We start from the raw sequence: 22184 nt of genomic DNA, 5'->3' as shown, positions 1-22184 counted from the left end.
CACATCAGTCACATCTTAAAGTGAGCCCCATCTCGCCAGTTCCGTCTCTGTGGCGCAATCGGTTAGCGCGTTCGGCTGTTAACCGAAAGGTTGGTGGTTCAAGCCCACCCAGGGACGCACTTGCTTTTTGTAAACATCAGTACTTGATATTTCGCTCTTTTGGATTTTACAGATGTTTGTAGTTGACGCAAATACATGCTACAATACGATATATCAGTTTAAACAAGTCTCTAACACACTTGATATACATGTATTCATTAATGTCAGGTCGTCATTCTCATGCACAAGAACTCAATGCACAAAAACGGCAGGAATACAGCCAGCATTCAGTCCTTCAACATTGCCTGTAAAATATCAGCTTCCAATGTGGTCTAGTGGTTAGGATTCCTGGCTTTCACCCAGGCGGCCCGGGTTCGATTCCCGGCATTGGAACAAATTCTTTTACCATCGGACAAGAAATTGAGTTCAATTTCAAGAAGTATATATTACTCACGTGCAAAGTCAAAAGTAAAAGGCATGCATTTTACGTCATAGGAACAAATTCCTGGCTTTGGAACAATTAATTCATCTCACAAGAAAGTGAGTTCACATCAAGAAGTATACATATGTCATGCGTACAGTCAGAAGTAAAATACATGCATCTAAAGTCCTAGATTTATCTTCATGTACATCCCAGTGTCCACATCTTCCAATAAATACATCAGGTAAGCCAATGTGTCATTGCGCAAGACTATCCCACCCCTTACACAACAGTTGTTGAAACACACCACCAGACGTTTCCCTCGGCACGGGCACATAACTTCCACCACATCAGTCACATCTTAAAGTGAGCCCCATCTCGCCAGTTCCGTCTCTGTGGCGCAATCGGTTAGCGCGTTCGGCTGTTAACCGAAAGGTTGGTGGTTCAAGCTCACCCAGGGACGCACTTGCTTTTTGTAAACATCAGTACTTGATATTTCGCTCTTTTGGATTTTACAGATGTTTGTAGTTGACGCAAATACATGCTACAATACGATATATCAGTTTAAACAAGTCTCTAACACACTTGATATACATGTATTCATTAATGTCAGGTCGTCATTCTCATGCACAAGAACTCAATGCACAAAAACGGCAGGAATACAGCCAGCATTCAGTCCTTCAACATTGCCTGTAAAATATCAGCTTCCAATGTGGTCTAGTGGTTAGGATTCCTGGCTTTCACCCAGGCGGCCCGGGTTCGATTCCCGGCATTGGAACAAATTCTTTTACCATCGGACAAGAAATTGAGTTCAATTTCAAGAAGTATATATTACTCACGTGCAAAGTCAAAAGTAAAAGGCATGCATTTTACGTCATAGGAACAAATTCCTGGCTTTGGAACAATTAATTCATCTCACAAGAAAGTGAGTTCACATCAAGAAGTATACATATGTCATGCGTACAGTCAGAAGTAAAATACATGCATCTAAAGTCCTAGATTTATCTTCATGTACATCCCAGTGTCCACATCTTCCAATAAATACATCAGGTAAGCCAATGTGTCATTGCGCAAGACTATCCCACCCCTTACACAACAGTTGTTGAAACACACCACCAGACGTTTCCCTCGGCAAGGGCACATAACTTCCACCACATCAGTCACATCTTAAAGTGAGCCCCATCTCGCCAGTTCCGTCTCTGTGGCGCAATCGGTTAGCGCGTTCGGCTGTTAACCGAAAGGTTGGTGGTTCAAGCCCACCCAGGGACGCACTTGCTTTTTGTAAACATCAGTACTTGATATTTCGCTCTTTTGGATTTTACAGATGTTTGTAGTTGACGCAAATACATGCTACAATACGATATATCAGTTTAAACAAGTCTCTAACACACTTGATATACATGTATTCATTAATGTCAGGTCGTCATTCTCATGCACAAGAACTCAATGCACAAAAACGGCAGGAATACAGCCAGCATTCAGTCCTTCAACATTGCCTGTAAAATATCAGCTTCCAATGTGGTCTAGTGGTTAGGATTCCTGGCTTTCACCCAGGCGGCCCGGGTTCGATTCCCGGCATTGGAACAAATTCTTTTACCATCGGACAAGAAATTGAGTTCAATTTCAAGAAGTATATATTACTCACGTGCAAAGTCAAAAGTAAAAGGCATGCATTTTACGTCATAGGAACAAATTCCTGGCTTTGGAACAATTAAATCATCTCACAAGAAAGTGAGTTCACATCAAGAAGTATACATATGTCATGCGTACAGTCAGAAGTAAAATACATGCATCTAAAGTCCTAGATTTATCTTCATGTACATCCCAGTGTCCACATCTTCCAATAAATACATCAGGTAAGCCAATGTGTCATTGCGCAAGACTATCCCACCCCTTACACAACAGTTGTTGAAACACACCACCAGACGTTTCCCTCGGCAAGGGCACATAACTTCCACCACATCAGTCACATCTTAAAGTGAGCCCCATCTCGCCAGTTCCGTCTCTGTGGCGCAATCGGTTAGCGCGTTCGGCTGTTAACCGAAAGGTTGGTGGTTCAAGCCCACCCAGGGACGCACTTGCTTTTTGTAAACATCAGTACTTGATATTTCGCTCTTTTGGATTTTACAGATGTTTGTAGTTGACGCAAATACATGCTACAATACGATATATCAGTTTAAACAAGTCTCTAACACACTTGATATACATGTATTCATTAATGTCAGGTCGTCATTCTCATGCACAAGAACTCAATGCACAAAAACGGCAGGAATACAGCCAGCATTCAGTCCTTCAACATTGCCTGTAAAATATCAGCTTCCAATGTGGTCTAGTGGTTAGGATTCCTGGCTTTCACCCAGGCGGCCCGGGTTCGATTCCCGGCATTGGAACAAATTCTTTTACCATCGGACAAGAAATTGAGTTCAATTTCAAGAAGTATATATTACTCACGTGCAAAGTCAAAAGTAAAAGGCATGCATTTTACGTCATAGGAACAAATTCCTGGCTTTGGAACAATTAATTCATCTCACAAGAAAGTGAGTTCACATCAAGAAGTATACATATGTCATGCGTACAGTCAGAAGTAAAATACATGCATCTAAAGTCCTAGATTTATCTTCATGTACATCCCAGTGTCCACATCTTCCAATAAATACATCAGGTAAGCCAATGTGTCATTGCGCAAGACTATCCCACCCCTTACACAACAGTTGTTGAAACACACCACCAGACGTTTCCCTCGGCAAGGGCACATAACTTCCACCACATCAGTCACATCTTAAAGTGAGCCCCATCTCGCCAGTTCCGTCTCTGTGGCGCAATCGGTTAGCGCGTTCGGCTGTTAACCGAAAGGTTGGTGGTTCAAGCCCACCCAGGGACGCACTTGCTTTTTGTAAACATCAGTACTTGATATTTCGCTCTTTTGGATTTTACAGATGTTTGTAGTTGACGCAAATACATGCTACAATACGATATATCAGTTTAAACAAGTCTCTAACACACTTGATATACATGTATTCATTAATGTCAGGTCGTCATTCTCATGCACAAGAACTCAATGCACAAAAACGGCAGGAATACAGCCAGCATTCAGTCCTTCAACATTGCCTGTAAAATATCAGCTTCCAATGTGGTCTAGTGGTTAGGATTCCTGGCTTTCACCCAGGCGGCCCGGGTTCGATTCCCGGCATTGGAACAAATTCTTTTACCATCGGACAAGAAATTGAGTTCAATTTCAAGAAGTATATATTACTCACGTGCAAAGTCAAAAGTAAAAGGCATGCATTTTACGTCATAGGAACAAATTCCTGGCTTTGGAACAATTAATTCATCTCACAAGAAAGTGAGTTCACATCAAGAAGTATACATATGTCATGCGTACAGTCAGAAGTAAAATACATGCATCTAAAGTCCTAGATTTATCTTCATGTACATCCCAGTGTCCACATCTTCCAATAAATACATCAGGTAAGCCAATGTGTCATTGCGCAAGACTATCCCACCCCTTACACAACAGTTGTTGAAACACACCACCAGACGTTTCCCTCGGCAAGGGCACATAACTTCCACCACATCAGTCACATCTTAAAGTGAGCCCCATCTCGTCAGTTCCGTCTCTGTGGCGCAATAGGTTAGCGCGTTCGGCTGTTAACCGAAAGGTTGGTGGTTCAAGCCCACCCAGGGACGCACTTGCTTTTTGTAAACATCAGTACTTGATATTTCGCTCTTTTGGATTTTACAGATGTTTGTAGTTGACGCAAATACATGCTACAATACGATATATCAGTTTAAACAAGTCTCTAACACACTTGATATACATGTATTCATTAATGTCAGGTCGTCATTCTCTTGCACAAGAACTCTGTGCACAAAGACGGCAGGAATACAGCCAGCATTCAGTCCTTCAACATTGCCTGTAAAATATCAGCTTCCAATGTGGTCTAGTGGTTAGGATTCCTGGCTTTCACCCAGGCGGCCCGGGTTCGATTCCCGGCATTGGAACAAATTCTTTTACCATCTGACAAGAAATTGAGTTCAATTTCAAGAAGTATATATTAGTCACGTGCAAAGTCAAAAGTAAAAGGCATGCATTTTACGTCATAGGAACAAATTCCTGGCTTTGGAACAATTAATTCATCTCACAAGAAAGTGAGTTCACATCAAGAAGTATACATATGTCATGCGTACAGTCAGAAGTAAAATACATGCATCTAAAGTCCTAGATTTATCTTCATGTACATCCCAGTGTCCACATCTTCCAATAAATACATCAGGTAAGCCAATGTGTCATTGCGCAAGACTATCCCACCCCTTACACAACAGTTGTTGAAACACACCACCAGACGTTTCCCTCGGCAAGGGCACATAACTTCCACCACATCAGTCACATCTTAAAGTGAGCCCCATCTCGTCAGTTCCGTCTCTGTGGCGCAATCGGTTAGCGCGTTCGGCTGTTAACCGAAAGGTTGGTGGTTCAAGCCCACCCAGGGACGCACTTGCTTTTTGTAAACATCAGTACTTGATATTTCGCTCTTTTGGATTTTACAGATGTTTGTAGTTGACGCAAATACATGCTACAATACGATATATCAGTTTAAACAAGTCTCTAACACACTTGATATACATGTATTCATTAATGTCAGGTCGTCATTCTCTTGCACAAGAACTCTGTGCACAAAGACGGCAGGAATACAGCCAGCATTCAGTCCTTCAACATTGCCTGTAAAATATCAGCTTCCAATGTGGTCTAGTGGTTAGGATTCCTGGCTTTCACCCAGACGGCCCGGGTTCTATTCCCGGCATTGGAACAAATTCTTTTACCATCTGACAAGAAATTGAGTTCAATTTCAAGAAGTATATATTAGTCACGTGCAAAGTCAAAAGTAAAAGGCATGCATTTTACGTCATAGGAACAAATTCCTGGCTTTGGAACAATTAATTCATCTCACAAGAAAGTGAGTTCACATCAAGAAGTATACATTTGTCATGCGTACAGTCAGAAGTAAAATACATGCATCTAAAGTCCTAGATTTATCTTCATGTACATCCCAGTGTCCACATCTTCCAATAAATACATCAGGTAAGCCAATGTGTCATTGCGCAGGACTATCCCACCCCTTACACAACAGTTGTTGAAACACACCACCAGACGTTTCCCTCGGCAAGGGCACATAACTTCCACCACATCAGTCACATCTTAAAGTGAGCCCCATCTCGTCAGTTCCGTCTCTGTGGCGCAATCGGTTAGCGCGTTCGGCTGTTAACCGAAAGGTTGGTGGTTCAAGCCCACCCAGGGACGCACTTGCTTTTTGTAAACATCAGTACTTGATATTTAGCTCTTTTGGATTTTACAGATGTTTGTAGTTGACGCAAATACATGCTACAATACGATATATCAGTTTAAACAAGTCTCTAACACACTTGATATACATGTATTCATTAATGTCAGGTCGTCATTCTCTTGCACAAGAACTCTGTGCACAAAGACGGCAGGAATACAGCCAGCATTCAGTCCTTCAACATTGCCTGTAAAATATCAGCTTCCAATGTGGTCTAGTGGTTAGGATTCCTGGCTTTCACCCAGGCGGCCCGGGTTCGATTCCCGGCATTGGAACAAATTCTTTTACCATCTGACAAGAAATTGAGTTCAATTTCAAGAAGTGTATATTAGTCACGTGCAAAGTCAAAAGTAAAAGGCATGCATTTTACGTCATAGGAACAAATTCCTGGCTTTGGAACAATTAATTCATCTCACAAGAAAGTGAGTTCACATCAAGAAGTATACATTTGTCATGCGTACAGTCAGAAGTAAAATACATGCATCTAAAGTCCTAGATTTATCTTCATGTACATCCCAGTGTCCACATCTTCCAATAAATACATCAGGTAAGCCAATGTGTCATTGCGCAAGACTATCCCACCCCTTACACAACAGTTGTTGAAACACACCACCAGACGTTTCCCTCGGCAAGGGCACATAACTTCCACCACATCAGTCACATCTTAAAGTGAGCCCCATCTCGTCAGTTCCGTCTCTGTGGCGCAATCGGTTAGCGCGTTCGGCTGTTAACCGAAAGGTTGGTGGTTCAAGCCCACCCAGGGACGCACTTGCTTTTTGTAAACATCAGTACTTGATATTTCGCTCTTTTGGATTTTACAGATGTTTGTAGTTGACGCAAATACATGCTACAATACGATATATCAGTTTAAACAAGTCTCTAACACACTTGATATACATGTATTCATTAATGTCAGGTCGTCATTCTCTTGCACAAGAACTCTGTGCACAAAGACGGCAGGAATACAGCCAGCATTCAGTCCTTCAACATTGCCTGTAAAATATCAGCTTCCAATGTGGTCTAGTGGTTAGGATTCCTGGCTTTCACCCAGACGGCCCGGGTTCTATTCCCGGCATTGGAACAAATTCTTTTACCATCTGACAAGAAATTGAGTTCAATTTCAAGAAGTATATATTAGTCACGTGCAAAGTCAAAAGTAAAAGGCATGCATTTTACGTCATAGGAACAAATTCCTGGCTTTGGAACAATTAATTCATCTCGCAAGAAAGTGAGTTCACATCAAGAAGTATACATTTGTCATGCGTACAGTCAGAAGTAAAATACATGCATCTAAAGTCCTAGATTTATCTTCATGTACATCCCAGTGTCCACATCTTCCAATAAATACATCAGGTAAGCCAATGTGTCATTGCGCAAGACTATCCCACCCCTTACACAACAGTTGTTGAAACACACCACCAGACGTTTCCCTCGGCAAGGGCACATAACTTCCACCACATCAGTCACATCTTAAAGTGAGCCCCATCTCGTCAGTTCCGTCTCTGTGGCGCAATCGGTTAGCGCGTTCGGCTGTTAACCGAAAGGTTGGTGGTTCAAGCCCACCCAGGGACGCACTTGCTTTTTGTAAACATCAGTACTTGATATTTCGCTCTTTTGGATTTTACAGATGTTTGTAGTTGACGCAAATACATGCTACAATACGATATATCAGTTTAAACAAGTCTCTAACACACTTGATATACATGTATTCATTAATGTCAGGTCGTCATTCTCTTGCACAAGAACTCTGTGCACAAAGACGGCAGGAATACAGCCAGCATTCAGTCCTTCAACATTGCCTGTAAAATATCAGCTTCCAATGTGGTCTAGTGGTTAGGATTCCTGGCTTTCACCCAGACGGCCCGGGTTCTATTCCCGGCATTGGAACAAATTCTTTTACCATCTGACAAGAAATTGAGTTCAATTTCAAGAAGTATATATTAGTCACGTGCAAAGTCAAAAGTAAAAGGCATGCATTTTACGTCATAGGAACAAATTCCTGGCTTTGGAACAATTAATTCATCTCGCAAGAAAGTGAGTTCACATCAAGAAGTATACATTTGTCATGCGTACAGTCAGAAGTAAAATACATGCATCTAAAGTCCTAGATTTATCTTCATGTACATCCCAGTGTCCACATCTTCCAATAAATACATCAGGTAAGCCAATGTGTCATTGCGCAAGACTATCCCACCCCTTACACAACAGTTGTTGAAACACACCACCAGACGTTTCCCTCGGCAAGGGCACATAACTTCCACCACATCAGTCACATCTTAAAGTGAGCCCCATCTCGTCAGTTCCGTCTCTGTGGCGCAATCGGTTAGCGCGTTCGGCTGTTAACCGAAAGGTTGGTGGTTCAAGCCCACCCAGGGACGCACTTGCTTTTTGTAAACATCAGTACTTGATATTTCGCTCTTTTGGATTTTACAGATGTTTGTAGTTGACGCAAATACATGCTACAATACGATATATCAGTTTAAACAAGTCTCTAACACACTTGATATACATGTATTCATTAATGTCAGGTCGTCATTCTCTTGCACAAGAACTCTGTGCACAAAGACGGCAGGAATACAGCCAGCATTCAGTCCTTCAACATTGCCTGTAAAATATCAGCTTCCAATGTGGTCTAGTGGTTAGGATTCCTGGCTTTCACCCAGACGGCCCGGGTTCTATTCCCGGCATTGGAACAAATTCTTTTACCATCTGACAAGAAATTGAGTTCAATTTCAAGAAGTATATATTAGTCACGTGCAAAGTCAAAAGTAAAAGGCATGCATTTTACGTCATAGGAACAAATTCCTGGCTTTGGAACAATTAATTCATCTCGCAAGAAAGTGAGTTCACATCAAGAAGTATACATTTGTCATGCGTACAGTCAGAAGTAAAATACATGCATCTAAAGTCCTAGATTTATCTTCATGTACATCCCAGTGTCCACATCTTCCAATAAATACATCAGGTAAGCCAATGTGTCATTGCGCAAGACTATCCCACCCCTTACACAACAGTTGTTGAAACACACCACCAGACGTTTCCCTCGGCAAGGGCACATAACTTCCACCACATCAGTCACATCTTAAAGTGAGCCCCATCTCGTCAGTTCCGTCTCTGTGGCGCAATCGGTTAGCGCGTTCGGCTGTTAACCGAAAGGTTGGTGGTTCAAGCCCACCCAGGGACGCACTTGCTTTTTGTAAACATCAGTACTTGATATTTCGCTCTTTTGGATTTTACAGATGTTTGTAGTTGACGCAAATACATGCTACAATACGATATATCAGTTTAAACAAGTCTCTAACACACTTGATATACATGTATTCATTAATGTCAGGTCGTCATTCTCTTGCACAAGAACTCTGTGCACAAAGACGGCAGGAATACAGCCAGCATTCAGTCCTTCAACATTGCCTGTAAAATATCAGCTTCCAATGTGGTCTAGTGGTTAGGATTCCTGGCTTTCACCCAGACGGCCCGGGTTCTATTCCCGGCATTGGAACAAATTCTTTTACCATCTGACAAGAAATTGAGTTCAATTTCAAGAAGTATATATTAGTCACGTGCAAAGTCAAAAGTAAAAGGCATGCATTTTACGTCATAGGAACAAATTCCTGGCTTTGGAACAATTAATTCATCTCGCAAGAAAGTGAGTTCACATCAAGAAGTATACATTTGTCATGCGTACAGTCAGAAGTAAAATACATGCATCTAAAGTCCTAGATTTATCTTCATGTACATCCCAGTGTCCACATCTTCCAATAAATACATCAGGTAAGCCAATGTGTCATTGCGCAAGACTATCCCACCCCTTACACAACAGTTGTTGAAACACACCACCAGACGTTTCCCTCGGCAAGGGCACATAACTTCCACCACATCAGTCACATCTTAAAGTGAGCCCCATCTCGTCAGTTCCGTCTCTGTGGCGCAATCGGTTAGCGCGTTCGGCTGTTAACCGAAAGGTTGGTGGTTCAAGCCCACCCAGGGACGCACTTGCTTTTTGTAAACATCAGTACTTGATATTTCGCTCTTTTGGATTTTACAGATGTTTGTAGTTGACGCAAATACATGCTACAATACGATATATCAGTTTAAACAAGTCTCTAACACACTTGATATACATGTATTCATTAATGTCAGGTCGTCATTCTCTTGCACAAGAACTCTGTGCACAAAGACGGCAGGAATACAGCCAGCATTCAGTCCTTCAACATTGCCTGTAAAATATCAGCTTCCAATGTGGTCTAGTGGTTAGGATTCCTGGCTTTCACCCAGACGGCCCGGGTTCTATTCCCGGCATTGGAACAAATTCTTTTACCATCTGACAAGAAATTGAGTTCAATTTCAAGAAGTATATATTAGTCACGTGCAAAGTCAAAAGTAAAAGGCATGCATTTTACGTCATAGGAACAAATTCCTGGCTTTGGAACAATTAATTCATCTCACAAGAAAGTGAGTTCACATCAAGAAGTATACATTTGTCATGCGTACAGTCAGAAGTAAAATACATGCATCTAAAGTCCTAGATTTATCTTCATGTACATCCCAGTGTCCACATCTTCCAATAAATACATCAGGTAAGCCAATGTGTCATTGCGCAGGACTATCCCACCCCTTACACAACAGTTGTTGAAACACACCACCAGACGTTTCCCTCGGCAAGGGCACATAACTTCCACCACATCAGTCACATCTTAAAGTGAGCCCCATCTCGTCAGTTCCGTCTCTGTGGCGCAATCGGTTAGCGCGTTCGGCTGTTAACCGAAAGGTTGGTGGTTCAAGCCCACCCAGGGACGCACTTGCTTTTTGTAAACATCAGTACTTGATATTTAGCTCTTTTGGATTTTACAGATGTTTGTAGTTGACGCAAATACATGCTACAATACGATATATCAGTTTAAACAAGTCTCTAACACACTTGATATACATGTATTCATTAATGTCAGGTCGTCATTCTCTTGCACAAGAACTCTGTGCACAAAGACGGCAGGAATACAGCCAGCATTCAGTCCTTCAACATTGCCTGTAAAATATCAGCTTCCAATGTGGTCTAGTGGTTAGGATTCCTGGCTTTCACCCAGGCGGCCCGGGTTCTATTCCCGGCATTGGAACAAATTCTTTTACCATCTGACAAGAAATTGAGTTCAATTTCAAGAAGTGTATATTAGTCACGTGCAAAGTCAAAAGTAAAAGGCATGCATTTTACGTCATAGGAACAAATTCCTGGCTTTGGAACAATTAATTCATCTCACAAGAAAGTGAGTTCACATCAGGAAGTATACATTTGTCATGCGTACAGTCAGAAGTAAAATACATGCATCTAAAGTCCTAGATTTATCTTCATGTACATCCCAGTGTCCACATCTTCCAATAAATACATCAGGTAAGCCAATGTGTCATTGCGCAAGACTATCCCACCCCTTACACAACAGTTGTTGAAACACACCACCAGACGTTTCCCTCGGCAAGGGCACATAACTTCCACCACATCAGTCACATCTTAAAGTGAGCCCCATCTCGTCAGTTCCGTCTCTGTGGCGCAATCGGTTAGCGCGTTCGGCTGTTAACCGAAAGGTTGGTGGTTCAAGCCCACCCAGGGACGCACTTGCTTTTTGTAAACATCAGTACTTGATATTTCGCTCTTTTGGATTTTACAGATGTTTGTAGTTGACGCAAATACATGCTACAATACGATATATCAGTTTAAACAAGTCTCTAACACACTTGATATACATGTATTCATTAATGTCAGGTCGTCATTCTCTTGCACAAGAACTCTGTGCACAAAGACGGCAGGAATACAGCCAGCATTCAGTCCTTCAACATTGCCTGTAAAATATCAGCTTCCAATGTGGTCTAGTGGTTAGGATTCCTGGCTTTCACCCAGGCGGCCCGGGTTCTATTCCCGGCATTGGAACAAATTCTTTTACCATCTGACAAGAAATTGAGTTCAATTTCAAGAAGTGTATATTAGTCACGTGCAAAGTCAAAAGTAAAAGGCATGCATTTTACGTCATAGGAACAAATTCCTGGTTTTGGAACAATTAATTCATCTCACAAGAAAGTGAGTTCACATCAAGAAGTATACATTTGTCATGCGTACAGTCAGAAGTAAAATACATGCATCTAAAGTCCTAGATTTATCTTCATGTACATCCCAGTGTCCACATCTTCCAATAAATACATCAGGTAAGCCAATGTGTCATTGCGCAAGACTATCCCACCTCTTACACAACAGTTGTTGAAACACACCACCAGACGTTTCCCTCGGCAAGGGCACATAACTTCCACCACATCAGTCACATCTTAAAGTGAGCCCCATCTCGTCAGTTCCGTCTCTGTGGCGCAATCGGTTAGCGCGTTCGGCTGTTAACCGAAAGGTTGGTGGTTCAAGCCCACCCAGGGACGCACTTGCTTTTTGTAAACATCAGTACTTGATATTTCGCTCTTTTGGATTTTACAGATGTTTGTAGTTGACGCAAATACATGCTACAATACGATATATCAGTTTAAACAAGTCTCTAACACACTTGATATACATGTATTCATTAATGTCAGGTCGTCATTCTCATGCACAAGAACTCAATGCACAAAAACGGCAGGAATACAGCCAGCATTCAGTCCTTCAACATTGCCTGTAAAATATCAGCTTCCAATGTGGTCTAGTGGTTAGGATTCCTGGCTTTCACCCAGGCGGCCCGGGTTCGATTCCCGGCATTGGAACAAATTCTTTTACCATCTGACAAGAAATTGAGTTCAATTTCAAGAAGTATATATTAGTCACGTGCAAAGTCAAAAGTAAAAGGCATGCATTTTACGTCATAGGAATAAATTCCTGGCTTTGGAACAATTAATTCATCTCACAAGAAAGTGAGTTCACATCAAGAAGTATACATATGTCATGCGTACAGTCAGAAGTAAAATACATGCATCTAAAGTCCTAGATTTATCTTCATGTACATCCCAGTGTCCACATCTTCCAATAAATACATCAGGTAAGCCAATGTGTCATTGCGCAAGACTATCCCACCCCTTACACAACAGTTGTTGAAACACACCACCAGACGTTTCCCTCGGCAAGGGCACATAACTTCCACCACATCAGTCACATCTTAAAGTGAGCCCCATCTCGTCAGTTCCGTCTCTGTGGCGCAATCGGTTAGCGCGTTCGGCTGTTAACCGAAAGGTTGGTGGTTCAAGCCCACCCAGGGACGCACTTGCTTTTTGTAAACATCAGTACTTGATATTTCGCTCTTTTGGATTTTACAGATGTTTGTAGTTGACGCAAATACATGCTACAATACGATATATCAGTTTAAACAAGTCTCTAACACACTTGATATACATGTATTCATTAATGTCAGGTCGTCATTCTCTTGCACAAGAACTCTGTGCACAAAGACGGCAGGAATACAGCCAGCATTCAGTCCTTCAACATTGCCTGTAAAATATCAGCTTCCAATGTGGTCTAGTGGTTAGGATTCCTGGCTTTCACCCAGGCGGCCCGGGTTCGATTCCCGGCATTGGAACAAATTCTTTTACCATCTGACAAGAAATTGAGTTCAATTTCAAGAAGTGTATATTAGTCACGTGCAAAGTCAAAAGTAAAAGGCATGCATTTTACGTCATAGGAACAAATTCCTGGCTTTGGAACAATTAATTCATCTCACAAGAAAGTGAGTTCACATCAAGAAGTATACATTTGTCATGCGTACAGTCAGAAGTAAAATACATGCATCTAAAGTCCTAGATTTATCTTCATGTACATCCCAGTGTCCACATCTTCCAATAAATACATCAGGTAAGCCAATGTGTCATTGCGCAAGACTATCCCACCCCTTACACAACAGTTGTTGAAACACACCACCAGACGTTTCCCTCGGCAAGGGCACATAACTTCCACCACATCAGTCACATCTTAAAGTGAGCCCCATCTCGTCAGTTCCGTCTCTGTGGCGCAATCGGTTAGCGCGTTCGGCTGTTAACCGAAAGGTTGGTGGTTCAAGCCCACCCAGGGACGCACTTGCTTTTTGTAAACATCAGTACTTGATATTTCGCTCTTTTGGATTTTACAGATGTTTGTAGTTGACGCAAATACATGCTACAATACGATATATCAGTTTAAACAAGTCTCTAACACACTTGATATACATGTATTCATTAATGTCAGGTCGTCATTCTCATGCACAAGAACTCAATGCACAAAAACGGCAGGAATACAGCCAGCATTCAGTCCTTCAACATTGCCTGTAAAATATCAGCTTCCAATGTGGTCTAGTGGTTAGGATTCCTGGCTTTCACCCAGGCGGCCCGGGTTCGATTCCCGGCATTGGAACAAATTCTTTTACCATCTGACAAGAAATTGAGTTCAATTTCAAGAAGTATATATTAGTCACGTGCAAAGTCAAAAGTAAAAGGCATGCATTTTACGTCATAGGAACAAATTCCTGGCTTTGGAACAATTAATTCATCTCACAAGAAAGTGAGTTCACATCAAGAAGTATACATATGTCATGCGTACAGTCAGAAGTAAAATACATGCATCTAAAGTCCTAGATTTATCTTCATGTACATCCCAGTGTCCACATCTTCCAATAAATACATCAGGTAAGCCAATGTGTCATTGCGCAAGACTATCCCACCCCTTACACAACAGTTGTTGAAACACACCACCAGACGTTTCCCTCGGCAAGGGCACATAACTTCCACCACATCAGTCACATCTTAAAGTGAGCCCCATCTCGTCAGTTCCGTCTCTGTGGCGCAATCGGTTAGCGCGTTCGGCTGTTAACCGAAAGGTTGGTGGTTCAAGCCCACCCAGGGACGCACTTGCTTTTTGTAAACATCAGTACTTGATATTTCGCTCTTTTGGATTTTACAGATGTTTGTAGTTGACGCAAATACATGCTACAATACGATATATCAGTTTAAACAAGTCTCTAACACACTTGATATACATGTATTCATTAATGTCAGGTCGTCATTCTCTTGCACAAGAACTCAATGCACAAAGACGGCATGAAAACAGCCAGCATTCAGTCCTTCAACATTGCCTGTAAAATATCAGCTTCCAATGTGGTCTAGTGGTTAGGATTCCTGGCTTTCACCCAGGCGGCCCGGGTTCTATTCCCGGCATTGGAACAAATTCTTTTACCATCTGACAAGAAATTGAGTTCAATTTCAAGAAGTATATATTAGTCACGTGCAAAGTCAAAAGTAAAAGGCATGCATTTTACGTCATAGGAACAAATTCCTGGCTTTGGAACAATTAATTCATCTCACAAGAAAGTGAGTTCACATCAAGAAGTATACATTTGTCATGCGTACAGTCAGAAGTAAAATACATGCATCTAAAGTCCTAGATTTATCTTCATGTACATCCCAGTGTCCACATCTTCCAATAAATACATCAGGTAAGCCAATGTGTCATTGCGCAAGACTATCCCACCCCTTACACAACAGTTGTTGAAACACACCACCAGACGTTTCCCTCGGCAAGGGCACATAACTTCCACCACATCAGTCACATCTTAAAGTGAGCCCCATCTCGTCAGTTCCGTCTCTGTGGCGCAATCGGTTAGCGCGTTCGGCTGTTAACCGAAAGGTTGGTGGTTCAAGCCCACCCAGGGACGCACTTGCTTTTTGTAAACATCAGTACTTGATATTTCGCTCTTTTGGATTTTACAGATGTTTGTAGTTGACGCAAATACATGCTACAATACGATATATCAGTTTAAACAAGTCTCTAACACACTTGATATACATGTATTCATTAATGTCAGGTCGTCATTCTCTTGCACAAGAACTCTGTGCACAAAGACGGCAGGAATACAGCCAGCATTCAGTCCTTCAACATTGCCTGTAAAATATCAGCTTCCAATGTGGTCTAGTGGTTAGGATTCCTGGCTTTCACCCAGGCGGCCCGGGTTCGATTCCCGGCATTGGAACAAATTCTTTTACCATCTGACAAGAAATTGAGTTCAATTTCAAGAAGTGTATATTATTCACGTGCAAAGTCAAAAGTAAAAGGCATGCATTTTACGTCATAGGAACAAATTCCTGGCTTTGGAACAATTAATTCATCTCACAAGAAAGTGAGTTCACATCAAGAAGTATACATTTGTCATGCGTACAGTCAGAAGTAAAATACATGCATCTAAAGTCCTAGATTTATCTTCATGTACATCCCAGTGTCCACATCTTCCAATAAATACATCAGGTAAGCCAATGTGTCATTGCGCAAGACTATCCCACCCCTTACACAACAGTTGTTGAAACACACCACCAGACGTTTCCCTCGGCAAGGGCACATAACTTCCACCACATCAGTCACATCTTAAAGTGAGCCCCATCTCGTCAGTTCCGTCTCTGTGGCGCAATCGGTTAGCGCGTTCGGCTGTTAACCGAAAGGTTGGTGGTTCAAGCCCACCCAGGGACGCACTTGCTTTTTGTAAACATCAGTACTTGATATTTCGCTCTTTTGGATTTTACAGATGTTTGTAGTTGACGCAAATACATGCTACAATACGATATATCAGTTTAAACAAGTCTCTAACACACTTGATATACATGTATTCATTAATGTCAGGTCGTCATTCTCTTGCACAAGAACTCTGTGCACAAAGACGGCAGGAATACAGCCAGCATTCAGTCCTTCAACATTGCCTGTAAAATATCAGCTTCCAATGTGGTCTAGTGGTTAGGATTCCTGGCTTTCACCCAGGCGGCCCGGGTTCTATTCCCGGCATTGGAACAAATTCTTTTACCATCTGACAAGAAATTGAGTTCAATTTCAAGAAGTATATATTATTCACGTGCAAAGTCAAAAGTAAAAGGCATGCATATTACGTCATAGGAACAAATTCCTGGCTTTGGAACAATTAATTCATCTCACAAGAAAGTGAGTTCACATCAAGAAGTATACATTTGTCATGCGTACAGTCAGAAGTAAAATACATGCATCTAAAGTCCTAGATTTATCTTCATGTACATCCCAGTGTCCACATCTTCCAATAAATACATCAGGTAAGCCAATGTGTCATTGCGCAAGACTATCCCACCCCTTACACAACAGTTGTTGAAACACACCACCAGACGTTTCCCTCGGCAAGGGCACATAACTTCCACCACATCAGTCACATCTTAAAGTGAGCCCCATCTCGTCAGTTCCGTCTCTGTGGCGCAATCGGTTAGCGCGTTCGGCTGTTAACCGAAAGGTTGGTGGTTCAAGCCCACCCAGGGACGCACTTGCTTTTTGTAAACATCAGTACTTGATATTTCGCTCTTTTGGATTTTACAGATGTTTGTAGTTGACGCAAATACATGCTACAATACGATATATCAGTTTAAACAAGTCTCTAACACACTTGATATACATGTATTCATTAATGTCAGGTCGTCATTCTCATGCACAAGAACTCAATGCACAAAGACGGCATGAAAACAGCCAGCATTCAGTCCTTCAACATTGCCTGTAAAATATCAGCTTCCAATGTGGTCTAGTGGTTAGGATTCCTGGCTTTCACCCAGGCGGCCCGGGTTCTAATCCCGGCATTGGAACAAATTCTTTTACCATCTGACAAGAAATTGAGTTCAATTTCAAGAAGTATATATTATTCACGTGCAAAGTCAAAAGTAAAAGGCATGCATATTACGTCATAGGAACAAATTCCTGGCTTTGGAACAATTAATTCATCTCACAAGAAAGTGAGTTCACATCAAGAAGTATACATATGTCATGCGTACAGTCAGAAGTAAAATACATGCATCTAAAGTCCTAGATTTATCTTCATGTACATCCCAGTGTCCACATCTTCCAATAAATACATCAGGTAAGCCAATGTGTCATTGCGCAAGACTATCCCACCCCTTACACAACAGTTGTTGAAACACACCACCAGACGTTTCCCTCGGCAAGGGCACATAACTTCCACCACATCAGTCACATCTTAAAGTGAGCCCCATCTCGTCAGTTCCGTCTCTGTGGCGCAATCGGTTAGCGCGTTCGGCTGTTAACCGAAAGGTTGGTGGTTCAAGCCCACCCAGGGACGCACTTGCTTTCTGTAAACATCAGTACTTGATATTTCGCTCTTTTGGATTTTACAGATGTTTGTAGTTGACGCAATTACATGCTACAATACGATATATCAGTTTAAACAAGTCTCTAACACACTTGATATACATGTATTCATTAATGTCAGGTCGTCATTCTCTTGCACAAGAACTCTGTGCACAAAGACGGCAGGAATACAGCCAGCATTCAGTCCTTCAACATTGCCTGTAAAATATCAGCTTCCAATGTGGTCTAGTGGTTAGGATTCCTGGCTTTCACCCAGACGGCCCGGGTTCTATTCCCGGCATTGGAACAAATTCTTTTACCATCTGACAAGAAATTGAGTTCAATTTCAAGAAGTGGATATTAGTCACGTGCAAAGTCAAAAGTAAAAGGCATGCATTTTACGTCATAGGAACAAATTCCTGGCTTTGGAACAATTAATTCATCTCACAAGAAAGTGAGTTCACATCAAGAAGTATACATTTGTCATGCGTACAGTCAGAAGTAAAATACATGCATCTAAAGTCCTAGATTTATCTTCATGTACATCCCAGTGTCCACATCTTCCAATAAATACATCAGGTAAGCCAATGTGTCATTGCGCAAGACTATCCCACCCCTTACACAACAGTTGTTGAAACACACCACCAGACGTTTCCCTCGGCAAGGGCACATAACTTCCACCACATCAGTCACATCTTAAAGTGAGCCCCATCTCGTCAGTTCCGTCTCTGTGGCGCAATCGGTTAGCGCGTTCGGCTGTTAACCGAAAGGTTGGTGGTTCAAGCCCACCCAGGGACGCACTTGCTTTTTGTAAACATCAGTACTTGATATTTAGCTCTTTTGGATTTTACAGATGTTTGTAGTTGACGCAAATACATGCTACAATACGATATATCAGTTTAAACAAGTCTCTAACACACTTGATATACATGTATTCATTAATGTCAGGTCGTCATTCTCTTGCACAAGAACTCTGTGCACAAAGACGGCAGGAATACAGCCAGCATTCAGTCCTTCAACATTGCCTGTAAAATATCAGCTTCCAATGTGGTCTAGTGGTTAGGATTCCTGGCTTTCACCCAGGCGCCCCGGGTTCTAATCCCGGCATTGGAACAAATTCTTTTACCATCTGACAAGAAATTGAGTTCAATTTCAAGAAGTATATATTAGTCACGTGCAAAGTCAAAAGTAAAAGGCATGCATATTACGTCATAGGAACAAATTCCTGGCTTTGGAACAATTAATTCATCTCACAAGAAAGTGAGTTCACATCAAGAAGTATACATATGTCATGCGTACAGTCAGAAGTAAAATACATGCATCTAAAGTCCTAGATTTATCTTCATGTACATCCCAGTGTCCACATCTTCCAATAAATACATCAGGTAAGCCAATGTGTCATTGCGCAAGACTATCCCACCCCTTACACAACAGTTGTTGAAACACACCACCAGACGTTTCCCTCGGCAAGGGCACATAACTTCCACCACATCAGTCACATCTTAAAGTGAGCCCCATCTCGTCAGTTCCGTCTCTGTGGCGCAATAGGTTAGCGCGTTCGGCTGTTAACCGAAAGGTTGGTGGTTCAAGCCCACCCAGGGACGCACTTGCTTTTTGTAAACATCAGTACTTGATATTTCGCTCTTTTGGATTTTACAGATGTTTGTAGTTGACGCAAATACATGCTACAATACGATATATCAGTTTAAACAAGTCTCTAACACACTTGATATACATGTATTCATTAATGTCAGGTCGTCATTCTCTTGCACAAGAACTCTGTGCACAAAGACGGCAGGAATACAGCCAGCATTCAGTCCTTCAACATTGCCTGTAAAATATCAGCTTCCAATGTGGTCTAGTGGTTAGGATTCCTGGCTTTCACCCAGGCGGCCCGGGTACGATTCCCGGCATTGGAACAAATTCTTTTACCATCTGACAAGAAATTGAGTTCAATTTCAAGAAGTATATATTAGTCACGTGCAAAGTCAAAAGTAAAAGGCATGCATATTACGTCATAGGAACAAATTCCTGGCTTTGGAACAATTAATTCATCTCACAAGAAAGTGAGTTCACATCAAGAAGTATACATATGTCATGCGTACAGTCAGAAGTAAAATACATGCATCTAAAGTCCTAGATTTATCTTCATGTACATCCCAGTGTCCACATCTTCCAATAAATACATCAGGTAAGCCAATGTGTCATTGCGCAAGACTATCCCACCCCTTACACAACAGTTGTTGAAACACACCACCAGACGTTTCCCTCGGCAAGGGCACATAACTTCCACCACATCAGTCACATCTTAAAGTGAGCCCCATCTCGTCAGTTCCGTCTCTGTGGCGCAATCGGTTAGCGCGTTCGGCTGTTAACCGAAAGGTTGGTGGTTCAAGCCCACCCAGGGACGCACTTGCTTTCTGTAAACATCAGTACTTGATATTTCGCTCTTTTGGATTTTACAGATGTTTGTAGTTGACGCAATTACATGCTACAATACGATATATCAGTTTAAACAAGTCTCTAACACACTTGATATACATGTATTCATTAATGTCAGGTCGTCATTCTCTTGCACAAGAACTCTGTGCACAAAGACGGCAGGAATACAGCCAGCATTCAGTCCTTCAACATTGCCTGTAAAATATCAGCTTCCAATGTGGTCTAGTGGTTAGGATTCCTGGCTTTCACCCAGACGGCCCGGGTTCTATTCCCGGCATTGGAACAAATTCTTTTACCATCTGACAAGAAATTGAGTTCAATTTCAAGAAGTGGATATTAGTCACGTGCAAAGTCAAAAGTAAAAGGCATGCATTTTACGTCATAGGAACAAATTCCTGGCTTTGGAACAATTAATTCATCTCACAAGAAAGTGAGTTCACATCAAGAAGTATACATTTGTCATGCGTACAGTCAGAAGTAAAATACATGCATCTAAAGTCCTAGATTTATCTTCATGTACATCCCAGTGTCCACATCTTCCAATAAATACATCAGGTAAGCCAATGTGTCATTGCGCAAGACTATCCCACCCCTTACACAACAGTTGTTGAAACACACCACCAGACGTTTCCCTCGGCAAGGGCACATAACTTCCACCACATCAGTCACATCTTAAAGTGAGCCCCATCTCGTCAGTTCCGTCTCTGTGGCGCAATCGGTTAGCGCGTTCGGCTGTTAACCGAAAGGTTGGTGGTTCAAGCCCACCCAGGGACGCACTTGCTTTTTGTAAACATCAGTACTTGATATTTAGCTCTTTTGGATTTTACAGATGTTTGTAGTTGACGCAAATACATGCTACAATACGATATATCAGTTTAAACAAGTCTCTAACACACTTGATATACATGTATTCATTAATGTCAGGTCGTCATTCTCTTGCACAAGAACTCTGTGCACAAAGACGGCAGGAATACAGCCAGCATTCAGTCCTTCAACATTGCCTGTAAAATATCAGCTTCCAATGTGGTCTAGTGGTTAGGATTCCTGGCTTTCACCCAGGCGCCCCGGGTTCTAATCCCGGCATTGGAACAAATTCTTTTACCATCTGACAAGAAATTGAGTTCAATTTCAAGAAGTATATATTAGTCACGTGCAAAGTCAAAAGTAAAAGGCATGCATATTACGTCATAGGAACAAATTCCTGGCTTTGGAACAATTAATTCATCTCACAAGAAAGTGAGTTCACATCAAGAAGTATACATATGTCATGCGTACAGTCAGAAGTAAAATACATGCATCTAAAGTCCTAGATTTATCTTCATGTACATCCCAGTGTCCACATCTTCCAATAAATACATCAGGTAAGCCAATGTGTCATTGCGCAAGACTATCCCACCCCTTACACAACAGTTGTTGAAACACACCACCAGACGTTTCCCTCGGCAAGGGCACATAACTTCCACCACATCAGTCACATCTTAAAGTGAGCCCCATCTCGTCAGTTCCGTCTCTGTGGCGCAATAGGTTAGCGCGTTCGGCTGTTAACCGAAAGGTTGGTGGTTCAAGCCCACCCAGGGACGCACTTGCTTTTTGTAAACATCAGTACTTGATATTTCGCTCTTTTGGATTTTACAGATGTTTGTAGTTGACGCAAATACATGCTACAATACGATATATCAGTTTAAACAAGTCTCTAACACACTTGATATACATGTATTCATTAATGTCAGGTCGTCATTCTCTTGCACAAGAACTCTGTGCACAAAGACGGCAGGAATACAGCCAGCATTCAGTCCTTCAACATTGCCTGTAAAATATCAGCTTCCAATGTGGTCTAGTGGTTAGGATTCCTGGCTTTCACCCAGGCGGCCCGGGTACGATTCCC

The 22184-nt window shown here is 41.9% G+C and overlaps 35 non-coding genes across 35 annotated transcripts; all 35 read left to right on the top strand.

Annotated features, from left to right (window-relative positions):
* The first annotated feature begins 43 nt into the window (after nucleotides 1-43).
* Nucleotides 44-117, top strand: Trnan-guu (transfer RNA asparagine (anticodon GUU)). Its single transcript has one exon. It is a non-coding gene; the product is annotated as a tRNA-Asn (tRNA).
* Nucleotides 118-360: 243 nt separating this feature from the next.
* Trnae-uuc (transfer RNA glutamic acid (anticodon UUC)) lies at nucleotides 361-432 on the top strand. Its single transcript has one exon. It is a non-coding gene; the product is annotated as a tRNA-Glu (tRNA).
* Nucleotides 433-1166: 734 nt separating this feature from the next.
* Nucleotides 1167-1238, top strand: Trnae-uuc (transfer RNA glutamic acid (anticodon UUC)). The gene has a single exon. It is a non-coding gene; the product is annotated as a tRNA-Glu (tRNA).
* Nucleotides 1239-1655: 417 nt separating this feature from the next.
* Trnan-guu (transfer RNA asparagine (anticodon GUU)) lies at nucleotides 1656-1729 on the top strand. Its single transcript has one exon. It is a non-coding gene; the product is annotated as a tRNA-Asn (tRNA).
* A 243-nt stretch (nucleotides 1730-1972) lies between these two features.
* Trnae-uuc (transfer RNA glutamic acid (anticodon UUC)) lies at nucleotides 1973-2044 on the top strand. Its single transcript has one exon. It is a non-coding gene; the product is annotated as a tRNA-Glu (tRNA).
* Nucleotides 2045-2461: 417 nt separating this feature from the next.
* Trnan-guu (transfer RNA asparagine (anticodon GUU)) lies at nucleotides 2462-2535 on the top strand. Its single transcript has one exon. It is a non-coding gene; the product is annotated as a tRNA-Asn (tRNA).
* Nucleotides 2536-2778: 243 nt separating this feature from the next.
* Nucleotides 2779-2850, top strand: Trnae-uuc (transfer RNA glutamic acid (anticodon UUC)). Its single transcript has one exon. It is a non-coding gene; the product is annotated as a tRNA-Glu (tRNA).
* Nucleotides 2851-3267: 417 nt separating this feature from the next.
* Trnan-guu (transfer RNA asparagine (anticodon GUU)) lies at nucleotides 3268-3341 on the top strand. Its single transcript has one exon. It is a non-coding gene; the product is annotated as a tRNA-Asn (tRNA).
* A 243-nt stretch (nucleotides 3342-3584) lies between these two features.
* Nucleotides 3585-3656, top strand: Trnae-uuc (transfer RNA glutamic acid (anticodon UUC)). Its single transcript has one exon. It is a non-coding gene; the product is annotated as a tRNA-Glu (tRNA).
* Nucleotides 3657-4390: 734 nt separating this feature from the next.
* On the top strand, nucleotides 4391-4462 carry Trnae-uuc (transfer RNA glutamic acid (anticodon UUC)). The gene has a single exon. It is a non-coding gene; the product is annotated as a tRNA-Glu (tRNA).
* Nucleotides 4463-4879: 417 nt separating this feature from the next.
* On the top strand, nucleotides 4880-4953 carry Trnan-guu (transfer RNA asparagine (anticodon GUU)). The gene has a single exon. It is a non-coding gene; the product is annotated as a tRNA-Asn (tRNA).
* A 732-nt stretch (nucleotides 4954-5685) lies between these two features.
* Nucleotides 5686-5759, top strand: Trnan-guu (transfer RNA asparagine (anticodon GUU)). The gene has a single exon. It is a non-coding gene; the product is annotated as a tRNA-Asn (tRNA).
* A 243-nt stretch (nucleotides 5760-6002) lies between these two features.
* Trnae-uuc (transfer RNA glutamic acid (anticodon UUC)) lies at nucleotides 6003-6074 on the top strand. The gene has a single exon. It is a non-coding gene; the product is annotated as a tRNA-Glu (tRNA).
* Nucleotides 6075-6491: 417 nt separating this feature from the next.
* On the top strand, nucleotides 6492-6565 carry Trnan-guu (transfer RNA asparagine (anticodon GUU)). Its single transcript has one exon. It is a non-coding gene; the product is annotated as a tRNA-Asn (tRNA).
* Nucleotides 6566-7297: 732 nt separating this feature from the next.
* Nucleotides 7298-7371, top strand: Trnan-guu (transfer RNA asparagine (anticodon GUU)). The gene has a single exon. It is a non-coding gene; the product is annotated as a tRNA-Asn (tRNA).
* A 732-nt stretch (nucleotides 7372-8103) lies between these two features.
* Nucleotides 8104-8177, top strand: Trnan-guu (transfer RNA asparagine (anticodon GUU)). Its single transcript has one exon. It is a non-coding gene; the product is annotated as a tRNA-Asn (tRNA).
* A 732-nt stretch (nucleotides 8178-8909) lies between these two features.
* Trnan-guu (transfer RNA asparagine (anticodon GUU)) lies at nucleotides 8910-8983 on the top strand. The gene has a single exon. It is a non-coding gene; the product is annotated as a tRNA-Asn (tRNA).
* Nucleotides 8984-9715: 732 nt separating this feature from the next.
* Nucleotides 9716-9789, top strand: Trnan-guu (transfer RNA asparagine (anticodon GUU)). The gene has a single exon. It is a non-coding gene; the product is annotated as a tRNA-Asn (tRNA).
* A 732-nt stretch (nucleotides 9790-10521) lies between these two features.
* Nucleotides 10522-10595, top strand: Trnan-guu (transfer RNA asparagine (anticodon GUU)). The gene has a single exon. It is a non-coding gene; the product is annotated as a tRNA-Asn (tRNA).
* Nucleotides 10596-11327: 732 nt separating this feature from the next.
* Nucleotides 11328-11401, top strand: Trnan-guu (transfer RNA asparagine (anticodon GUU)). Its single transcript has one exon. It is a non-coding gene; the product is annotated as a tRNA-Asn (tRNA).
* Nucleotides 11402-12133: 732 nt separating this feature from the next.
* On the top strand, nucleotides 12134-12207 carry Trnan-guu (transfer RNA asparagine (anticodon GUU)). Its single transcript has one exon. It is a non-coding gene; the product is annotated as a tRNA-Asn (tRNA).
* Nucleotides 12208-12450: 243 nt separating this feature from the next.
* Trnae-uuc (transfer RNA glutamic acid (anticodon UUC)) lies at nucleotides 12451-12522 on the top strand. Its single transcript has one exon. It is a non-coding gene; the product is annotated as a tRNA-Glu (tRNA).
* A 417-nt stretch (nucleotides 12523-12939) lies between these two features.
* Nucleotides 12940-13013, top strand: Trnan-guu (transfer RNA asparagine (anticodon GUU)). The gene has a single exon. It is a non-coding gene; the product is annotated as a tRNA-Asn (tRNA).
* A 243-nt stretch (nucleotides 13014-13256) lies between these two features.
* On the top strand, nucleotides 13257-13328 carry Trnae-uuc (transfer RNA glutamic acid (anticodon UUC)). The gene has a single exon. It is a non-coding gene; the product is annotated as a tRNA-Glu (tRNA).
* A 417-nt stretch (nucleotides 13329-13745) lies between these two features.
* Trnan-guu (transfer RNA asparagine (anticodon GUU)) lies at nucleotides 13746-13819 on the top strand. The gene has a single exon. It is a non-coding gene; the product is annotated as a tRNA-Asn (tRNA).
* A 243-nt stretch (nucleotides 13820-14062) lies between these two features.
* Nucleotides 14063-14134, top strand: Trnae-uuc (transfer RNA glutamic acid (anticodon UUC)). The gene has a single exon. It is a non-coding gene; the product is annotated as a tRNA-Glu (tRNA).
* A 417-nt stretch (nucleotides 14135-14551) lies between these two features.
* Nucleotides 14552-14625, top strand: Trnan-guu (transfer RNA asparagine (anticodon GUU)). Its single transcript has one exon. It is a non-coding gene; the product is annotated as a tRNA-Asn (tRNA).
* Nucleotides 14626-15357: 732 nt separating this feature from the next.
* Trnan-guu (transfer RNA asparagine (anticodon GUU)) lies at nucleotides 15358-15431 on the top strand. Its single transcript has one exon. It is a non-coding gene; the product is annotated as a tRNA-Asn (tRNA).
* A 243-nt stretch (nucleotides 15432-15674) lies between these two features.
* Nucleotides 15675-15746, top strand: Trnae-uuc (transfer RNA glutamic acid (anticodon UUC)). The gene has a single exon. It is a non-coding gene; the product is annotated as a tRNA-Glu (tRNA).
* Nucleotides 15747-16163: 417 nt separating this feature from the next.
* Trnan-guu (transfer RNA asparagine (anticodon GUU)) lies at nucleotides 16164-16237 on the top strand. The gene has a single exon. It is a non-coding gene; the product is annotated as a tRNA-Asn (tRNA).
* A 732-nt stretch (nucleotides 16238-16969) lies between these two features.
* Trnan-guu (transfer RNA asparagine (anticodon GUU)) lies at nucleotides 16970-17043 on the top strand. The gene has a single exon. It is a non-coding gene; the product is annotated as a tRNA-Asn (tRNA).
* A 732-nt stretch (nucleotides 17044-17775) lies between these two features.
* On the top strand, nucleotides 17776-17849 carry Trnan-guu (transfer RNA asparagine (anticodon GUU)). Its single transcript has one exon. It is a non-coding gene; the product is annotated as a tRNA-Asn (tRNA).
* Nucleotides 17850-18581: 732 nt separating this feature from the next.
* Trnan-guu (transfer RNA asparagine (anticodon GUU)) lies at nucleotides 18582-18655 on the top strand. Its single transcript has one exon. It is a non-coding gene; the product is annotated as a tRNA-Asn (tRNA).
* Nucleotides 18656-20193: 1538 nt separating this feature from the next.
* Trnan-guu (transfer RNA asparagine (anticodon GUU)) lies at nucleotides 20194-20267 on the top strand. The gene has a single exon. It is a non-coding gene; the product is annotated as a tRNA-Asn (tRNA).
* Nucleotides 20268-20999: 732 nt separating this feature from the next.
* Trnan-guu (transfer RNA asparagine (anticodon GUU)) lies at nucleotides 21000-21073 on the top strand. The gene has a single exon. It is a non-coding gene; the product is annotated as a tRNA-Asn (tRNA).
* The last annotated feature ends 1111 nt before the right edge of the window (nucleotides 21074-22184 follow it).

Source organism: Haliotis asinina, chromosome 3 (assembly GCF_037392515.1).
Source record: "Haliotis asinina isolate JCU_RB_2024 chromosome 3, JCU_Hal_asi_v2, whole genome shotgun sequence".
NCBI lineage: Eukaryota > Metazoa > Mollusca > Gastropoda > Lepetellida > Haliotidae > Haliotis > Haliotis asinina.
Note: the sequence above shows the minus strand (reverse complement) of the source record. Positions and strands in the feature narration are given on the sequence as shown.